The sequence below is a fragment of the Rhincodon typus genome, chromosome 14 (assembly GCF_021869965.1).
Source record: "Rhincodon typus isolate 14 chromosome 14, sRhiTyp1.1, whole genome shotgun sequence".
Lineage (NCBI taxonomy): Eukaryota > Metazoa > Chordata > Chondrichthyes > Orectolobiformes > Rhincodontidae > Rhincodon > Rhincodon typus.
In genome coordinates, this window is record NC_063345.1 from 42033917 (window position 1) to 42042210 (window position 8294).

General features: G+C 44.8%; 1 long non-coding RNA gene across 3 annotated transcripts in view; it reads left to right on the forward strand.

The window, feature by feature from the left end:
* The window catches only part of LOC125484836, a 68729-nt gene extending 61777 nt beyond the window's left edge, over window positions 1-6952 (forward strand). For 2 of the 3 annotated variants that reach the window (XR_007263661.1, XR_007263660.1), the window contains exons 3-4: window positions 1121-1268; window positions 2183-2813. This is a non-coding gene — a long non-coding RNA (uncharacterized LOC125484836). Of the gene's footprint in view, window positions 1-1120; window positions 1269-2182; window positions 2814-6178 lie in introns of those variants that run through there. The other variant, XR_007263662.1, reaches the window with a different exon arrangement.
* Window positions 6953-8294: the final 1342 nt, after the last annotated feature.

Here is an 8294-nt window from a genome sequence, read left to right on the forward strand (position 1 = left end):
CGCTATGAGCTAAAAAATCTTAATGGAAATGTTGAGTTCTCAGTGAAATCAGTTTGAGCTATCTCAATCCTCTCCTGATTAAGTGTCTACAACATAAAAATGGCCATAATTTGACAGTAATTACACTAAATTAGTTTTCACTCAGGTCTTGTAAAGAAAGCTAGAGTGGAAATGTGCTTGTATATCAGGGATTGTCTTCTAATAGAGTCATAGAATCATAGACTTGTACAGCATGGAAACAGACCTTTCAGCCCAACTCATCCATACTGACCAGATATTCCTGAACCCTTCTCCTCCTGAACCCTTCTCTTCCTGAACCCTGTTCATTCTGAGTTAGAAATCAGCCAAAAATTTGTCAGCTAAAAGGTTGTTATCTGGGAAGATCACTGAATCAGAAAATATGAATGGTCTCAAGAGCTGAGTGGTTGCATTTCTGGACTAAGGAAGATGGTGGGAACCAGTTTGGGTTAATCATTAGATAAAGAAGACTGTCAAGTTCATTGGCATTACCCTAGTTCTTAAAATTATTATTAGGCTTCAAATTAAACTGAATGGCAATGTTGTTGCTCCAGGCCAGAAGGTTCAAACTCCATTCTTGACAAATTGGAAGATGTTTTTCTCATTGGGAATCAAGAAGCAATAATAATCAGCTGTTCCTTTGGCCTTCTTTGGATCCCGCTAACTATACACATACTGCCCCATACAGCAACTATAAAATGTACTGGTTAGAATTTAAGGAACTTCACAGCAGACCTTTCAACATTGCACTTGTGTTCAAACTGCATGCTAGCCAATCTAAACTTGCAAGATTCATATTAGAAGATGATTTCCATGCCAGTGATAGAATGACACCCACAGCAAACATGGATACAAAACTGCTGGAAGATGGTGAATCTCTTGTTTGGGAAACTGTAAGGGATCGGAGACCGCTCTGAGGGAAACTGAGTTGGTTTGTGGCTGGAGCCTTTTGGATGGGAATGGACTAAGAACCTGGAAGATGGTGAATGCTTTGCTGACTGCTTCAGTGGTGCAGCATTAAAGGTTATAAATAATTTGTAATAAAATATGTGTAACTTGATAATCTTACTGAACAAAGAAACTTTATATTTCATCTGCCCAGGCCTTTTGAGGAATACCATTAAACTCTGAAGTAAACAACTCAACTTTGAAGCATCTTCTGGAGCAACACTTCTAGAGCTGTTTATTCAGATGAGCAGAACTGCATCTCTTATCCCTGCAACTACAAGCTGGGATATCTCTAATCACAGGTCAGTTAATTGCTAGTGGGAGCATACACATCCAGAAGATCATCAGACACCATTTCCGCTATCTCCAGTGAGATGCTACCACCAGACACATATTCCCCTCCTCTCCCTTGTCCACCTTCCGCAGGGACTGTTCCCTCTGGGATACCCTGGTCCGCTCTTCCCTCACTCCCAACAAACCCCCACAGCCCCATGTCAGCTTCCCCTGTAACCGGTGAAGGTGTAACATCCACCCAATTACGACCCCCCAGTATCCAAAGGCCCAAACATTACCCCTCCCTCCCCAGTATCCATGAACACAAACATACCTTGCAGGTGAAGCAACACTTCACCTGCACTTCCCAAAATCTAGTCTACTGCATTCGCTGCTCACAATGTGGTCTCCTGTACATTTACATTCTGCTCACAAAAAAGACACTGAGCTTCCAGTTGCCTGCTGCTTTAACATACCACCCTGTTCCCTGGCCAACATCTCTGTCTCTGGCTTGCTGCAGTGTTCCAGCGAAGCTCAGCGCAAGCTGGAAGAACAGCACCTCATTTTCTGCTTGGGGACCCTGCAGCCTTCCGGACTCGATACCGAGTTCAATAATTTTAAGGCCTAAAATCTCCCATGTCCTAGTCCCCTACCCTACACACCAGGCCTTGTTATCACATAGCCTGCCATTACACACTACGTATTGTTAGTCACTAACAGTCACGGTTAGCAGCTATCCATTCTCCTAGCTAGATCATTATCAACTCCTTTGTCTATCCCACTGCTCCTCTCTCTCTTTGGGCTCTATCCTTTATCCTATCATTTACTCCCTACCCCACACCCCTCCCTATTTTCTGCATATAAACCAACGTTTTCCTAGCTACCATCAGTGCTGTGGAAGGGTCACCGAACCCGAAACATTAACTCTGATTTTTCTTCACAGATGCTGCCAGACCTGCTGAGCTTTTCCAGCAAATCCTCCTTTTGTTCCTGATTTACAGCATCGGCAGTTCTTTCGGTTATTAAAACAAAAGCTGCATTTGCTTTTGGGAATAAAGAAGAACTGCTTGCCTTTCAAGCAACAATAAGTTACAGTCAATGAATGATCGGGCAGGCAATGGCTGAGTGGTATTATCGCTGGACTGTTAAACCAGAGACCCAGGTATTGTCCTGGGGAGCTGGGTTGAATTCCGTTATGGCAGATGGTGGAATTTGAATTCAATAAATATCTGGAATTAAGAGTCTAATGATGACCATGAATCCATTGCCGATTGTCGGGAAAAACTCATCCGGTTCACTGATGTCCTTTAGGGAAGGAAACTGCCAACCTTACCTGGACTGGTCTACATGTGACTCCAGGCCCACAGCGATGTGGTTGACTCATAACTGCCCTCTGGGCAATTAGGGATGGGCAATAAATGCTGGCTTAGCCAGTGGCACCCTCATCCTGCAAATGAACAAAGAATAAAAATCTTCACCTAACTCCGATCTATTTGAAACTGAAGTCAATAAACTTTGTTTTATTAACCTGTGGGACATGGGCACCTCTAGCTGTCCCTAGTCACCCTTGAGAACGTGGCGGTGAACTGCTTTCTTGAACCACTGTAGTCCAAGTTCTGTAGGTTGAACCACAATGCCCTTAGGATTTCAAGGATTTTGACCCAGCAACAGTGAAGGCACAGTGATTTTTTCAAAGTTAGGATAGTCAGTGACTTGGAGGTGGTGGTGATCCCATGTTTCTGCTGCGCTTGTCCTTCTAGGTGAATGTGGTTGTGGGTTTGGAAGGTGCTGTCTAAGGATCTTTGAATTTCTGCAGTGCATCTTGTAGATAGTACACACTGTTATTGAGTGTCGGTGGTGGAGGGAATGGATGCTTGTGGATGTAGTGCCAATCAAGTTGGCTGCTTTGTCCTGGACGGTGTCAAGCTTCTTGAGCCTTGTTGGAGCTGCACTCATCCAGGCAAGTGGGGATTATTCCAGCACACCCCTGGTTTGTGCCTTGTAGATGGTGGACAGAGTTTCAGGAATCAAGAGGTGAGTTAGTGCAGTATTCCTAGCCTCTGACCGACTCTTGTAGCTGCTATGTTTATGTGGTAAATCCACTTTCATGTAAATGTCACTAACCAGGTACCAGGAACCGGTGAACCCTGGTTGATTTTGCCTAACTGAGGTTTTTAAAAATAAATATACATTTTCCTTTATATTCCTTACCTTTCTACATGGCACATATGATAACCTGGCAGGGAGGTCAAGCTGCATGTTTTCTCAGGCCTTTGAAACAGTTCCTGGCTATGATGAATTCTATGAATTACTCTTCAAATTTTACTCCATTCCTCCCTGTAGAGCATCTTTACGTCTGTCATCATCTAATGTATTGTTATGATTAAATTGACTTGGTGTTCTTGTGTTTCTGTATTGTTTCAAATCAAGAGATTACATCATGTCAAGGGCACAGTGTATTTTAAAGATGTGCTATGATCGTTGGCATAAATCATGTGCTTTTAAGGCTGTTTTGTTTCTTCCTATCCCTCCATTATAAATGATATATCTGAATATTAAATGGCTTTCTGGATGTGGCTTAACTAAGAAACAAGGGGCAGAATCTTTCCAGCCCTTGCAATGACATAGTCCATGGCAAGAAATTTGGAAAATGAGATGAGATTTCCAGCAATGACCAAATTTGGTCAATGCACCAATTTGGTGCATGACCAAAAAGGCCTATTTTCCAGCCAAGTGTTGAAGTCAAGAAAAAATTCTTATCAATTGGCATGGATTATTGTTCATTATCAATTTCATTATTACTTAATCTCACCTCATTGATCACAGTCCCCTGAGAATTCTCAGCATGAAAGTCAAAGCTGATACCTGGCAATTCAAGCTACCACTTGCTCCCCTTGTCCTCCATTTTGGACACACCATATCAATAGCACAGGCACATTTGATGGCAACAAATGAACCTTAGTAACTGACACGTACCAGCACCATTGCATCATCATACCATACCACCAATCCACCTAGAAGGTGGTTCTGCAATTCAATACATTGTGGTGCACCAGCACCTTTCACTGCAATGCTGCTGAGAGGGCACTTTGCATGTAAGGATGACCATCCAGCTCATCAGTTGGAGGCGGTTACATTTCAGGCCGCCTCCCTCATGTATTTTGTGCCTACCTTAATATTAACAGCGTCTCTGACTTGCCTTGCTGTTTGATGCTTTGACCCTCTGCTGCATCTTAAAGACTTACAGTGCTTTTGGCTTGATTTGCTGCTTAGCACAGACACAAAGCCAGGCAGCCTGTCAGCAATGATCAATCAACAAGGTGGGCATGTTGCCATTCAGCACAGTGCTATGTCAGTCTCCCACCTACAGCATGTGCCACCAGCCTGTGTGGCAAACACACGACACGTGTATGAAGCAAATGGCCATGTCTCAAATTCAAAGGGGAACAGTCCTCATTCACATCAAGAAGTGCTACTGTCAGTCAAGGGGTCCAGTTATTGTCGGCCAAGGGCCTATGGGCTTGAGCACAGTCAGTCATCTGCTTCAAATGATCGGGGTCAGGGGGTCTATATCACTGCAGTATGGGGAGTGGGCCAGGGTCAGTTTGGCAAGTCTGGTGCAAATAGTCAGGGTTCAATGGAATGTCAGTTGGGAAGCTGTATGGAGAATGGTCAGGGGTCAGGTCAGCCATCAATTTGGCTGTCCATCCAGGTCAGTCAGAGGGAATGAGCCACAGTCAATCCAGGGTTCAACTGAATAAAAGGCAACGAGGACTTTATCAGCAGGACTCTGCTGTTTTAGGGAAGCTGGTCGGATCTCAATGCTGGGGATTGGAGTCAGCAACGTGGCATGCAGATGGGATAAGGACAATGATGGAGTGGGGGTGTGAGGGGGATGGGGCGAATAGGGTAGCACATGGGATGTTGCGATGTTGCGGGGGGTTTAATCTCCAGTCATCACCATTGTGTGGGGCAGGGGGTGGGGTGGGGAGGGGGTAGTGCGCTGACAATGGTGTGCAGTGCTAAATTATAAGGATGGGGCTCAGAGGCTAAGGATGATATTTGCAGCTGTAATTCTAGGTGGTAGGTGGGAATGTGGGGAATCAGTTGTAAGGAGCTGTCAGGGAATGCCAGGAAGAAAGAGAGATGGAGGTGAGGGGGCGGGAGGTGGGGGGAGTGGGGGTGCTTGATAACCAGATTGCAACTCACAATGGCATGTGTGACCTGCATTGCCTTCCATAATCTCTCAGTTCTGAAGTGTGAACTGCAAATGGAAAATAGCTGTGACAACACTTGGAGTGAGTGGTGTCCATTTCTGGGGAATGGAAGGTGTTTCACAGTGTGATTGCATCAACCAGCCACTTGCTGAATACAAGTTACAGCATCTGTAATCATAGCATCCTGCATGTGAAATGCATACAGTGTCCAACTGCGTAGGGTGCAAATGCTGGTCACAAGAAATTCTGACCATGTCATTGGTAATTGCAGCTTGAAGACAGTCTCCTCTGCAAAACAGACATAATCTCAGGTAACCTTAAAAGGGACACCTGTCGGACAAAGAGCACAAAGCAAATGCAAGATCTCATTGGTTGCACTGGGCATGGAAGAGACTCCCTCCGACCTTGAACTTTTAATATTGTCCAATATGGTCTTATATGCAACAATGCCTTTCTTGGGTCATATGGACTGGGAGGAGAAGGTGTCAGTTCTCATAGAGCACTTACAATCTCCTACTGTCTCTTTGAAACATGATTGGAGCAGCATTCCCTGGAAAAAGTTGCAATATCAAACTACCATACAGAGGTATTCCAAAGATTTCTTTATCAGAGTGCTTCATGCCCCACTGTATAGAAGATTTTGCTAAACCATCATGAGTGATTAAAATGCTAATTGCTCACATTAGTAAGGACCTGTTCTGTTCCTTATATTCCCCACACAGGTTCTTTGCAAGCATTACTGAAAGATCTAGCCACAGCAGAGATGATCAGTGCTGCTGCTGCGATACAGTGAAATCACAGAGTAATGGAGGAACAATGAACCAATCAGTAATCGCACAACCAACAGCAACCTCTAGGGAAGCCTCCAGATGAGGTGGTCACAACTGAAAACCCTCTCAGAATGTGTGGGGTTATGGAAGGGCCAGTGTACTTTGTCCTCAATGCCATTTCCTCCAGATGATCAAAGTGCAGTGTGGGCACACACAGGATATTTTGGTTTACTGTCACTGAATTATGCCAACTGTTGGAGCAAGACCTGTAACAAGGAGGAATGATTGGCACCCTATCATAGTGGCCATTAGGGTGACAGCTGCGCTGACTTTTATGTAACTGGCTTCTTCCGAGGAGCTGCAGGGGACCTGTGTGGGCTCTTCCTGTTGTCCACTCACAAACGTATCAAGGCTGTTACCAATACCATTTATGTCTGATCACACCACTTCATCTTGTTTCCCCATGATGTTTCAGTGCCACAGCCCAGGCTATAGGCTTTTCCAGCATTTCTGATCTTTCCCAGGTACGGGGTGCAATAGACTGTACACACATTGCTTTGAGAGCGCCATGTCATAAGAAGGCTGACTTCATCAATAGAAAAAGGTTCCATTCTAGCAATAAATGTGGATGTGTATGCTGGTGGGAGCATACACATCCAGAAGATCATCAGACGTCATTTCTGCCATCTCCAGTGAGATGCTACCACCAGACACATATTCCCCTCCCCTCCCTTGTCCAACTTCTGTAGGGGCCGTTCCCTCTGGGACACCCTGGTCCACTCTTCCTTCACCCCCAACAACACTGCACAGCCCACGGCACCTTCCCCTGTAACTGCTGAAAGTGTAACACCTGCCCATTTACCTCCTCAATCCCCAGAATCCAAAGGCCCAAACATTACTTCCAGGTAAAGCAACACTTCACCTGCACTTCCCAGAATCTAGTCTACTGCATTCGCTGCTCACAGTGTGGTCTCCTCTACACTGGGGAAACAAAGCATAGACTAGGTGATCACTTTGCGGAACATCTATGTTCTGCTCGCAAAAAAGACACTGAGCTTCTAGTTACCTTTGGGTCTGGGTGGGACGCTTTGAGGTTCGGTGTGGACTGGTTGGGCCGAAGGGCCTGTTTCCACACTATAGGGATTCTATGATTCTATGATTCTATGAACACACCACACTGTTCCCAAGGCCAACATCTCTGTCTCTGGCTTGCTGCAGTGTTCCAGCGAAGCTCAGCGCAAGCTGGAAGAACAACACCTCATTTTCCACTTGGGGACCCTGAAGCCCTCCGGACTCAATATCAAGTTCAATAATTTTAGGGCCCAAATTCTCCCTTGTCCTAGCCCCCTACCCCACACACCAGGCCTTGTGATCACATAGCCTGACATTACATACTATCTATTGTTAGTCACTAACAGTCCCCATTAACAGCTATTCATCCTCTTAGCCAGATCATTGTCAACTCCTTTGTCTATCCAACTGTTCTTCTCTCTCTTTGGGTTCTATCTTTTATCCTATCATTTACTCCCTATCCCACACCCCTCCTTATTTTCTGCATATAACCGACATTTTCCCAGATACCATCAGTTCTAAGGAAGGGTCACCAGACCCGAAACGTTAACTCTGATTTTTTTCTTCACAGATGCTGCCAGGCTTGCTGAGCTTTTCCAGCAACTTCTGTTTTTATTGCAGCTTTTGTTTTGTTCTTTCTTCACTTTGCCTATTATTCAACAAAAGTTAATACTTTCGACTGTTTGAAGGCTTTCCAACATGTGATGCTTCCACATTGAACAATGACAACATGCAATGCTATGGTAGGCTTTAGGGGAAGAGTAGCTCCCTTAGAAAGAGCTCTAACATGGTACTGTGCTGAGGATGGGTAACCTGTGAGCCCTGATCCTTGGTGCTGCAGTTGCTGTGACAATTGATCAGACAGGTGATGATGTAAAATAGCAAGACGTTTATGAATGAGAGCATCTAATTCCAATGAAGTGTCACCCATGTAGCCTCAGAAGCTGTTCTTTGTCATTTCCCTTCTACTATGTATTATGAAGGGCTATTTGTGGCT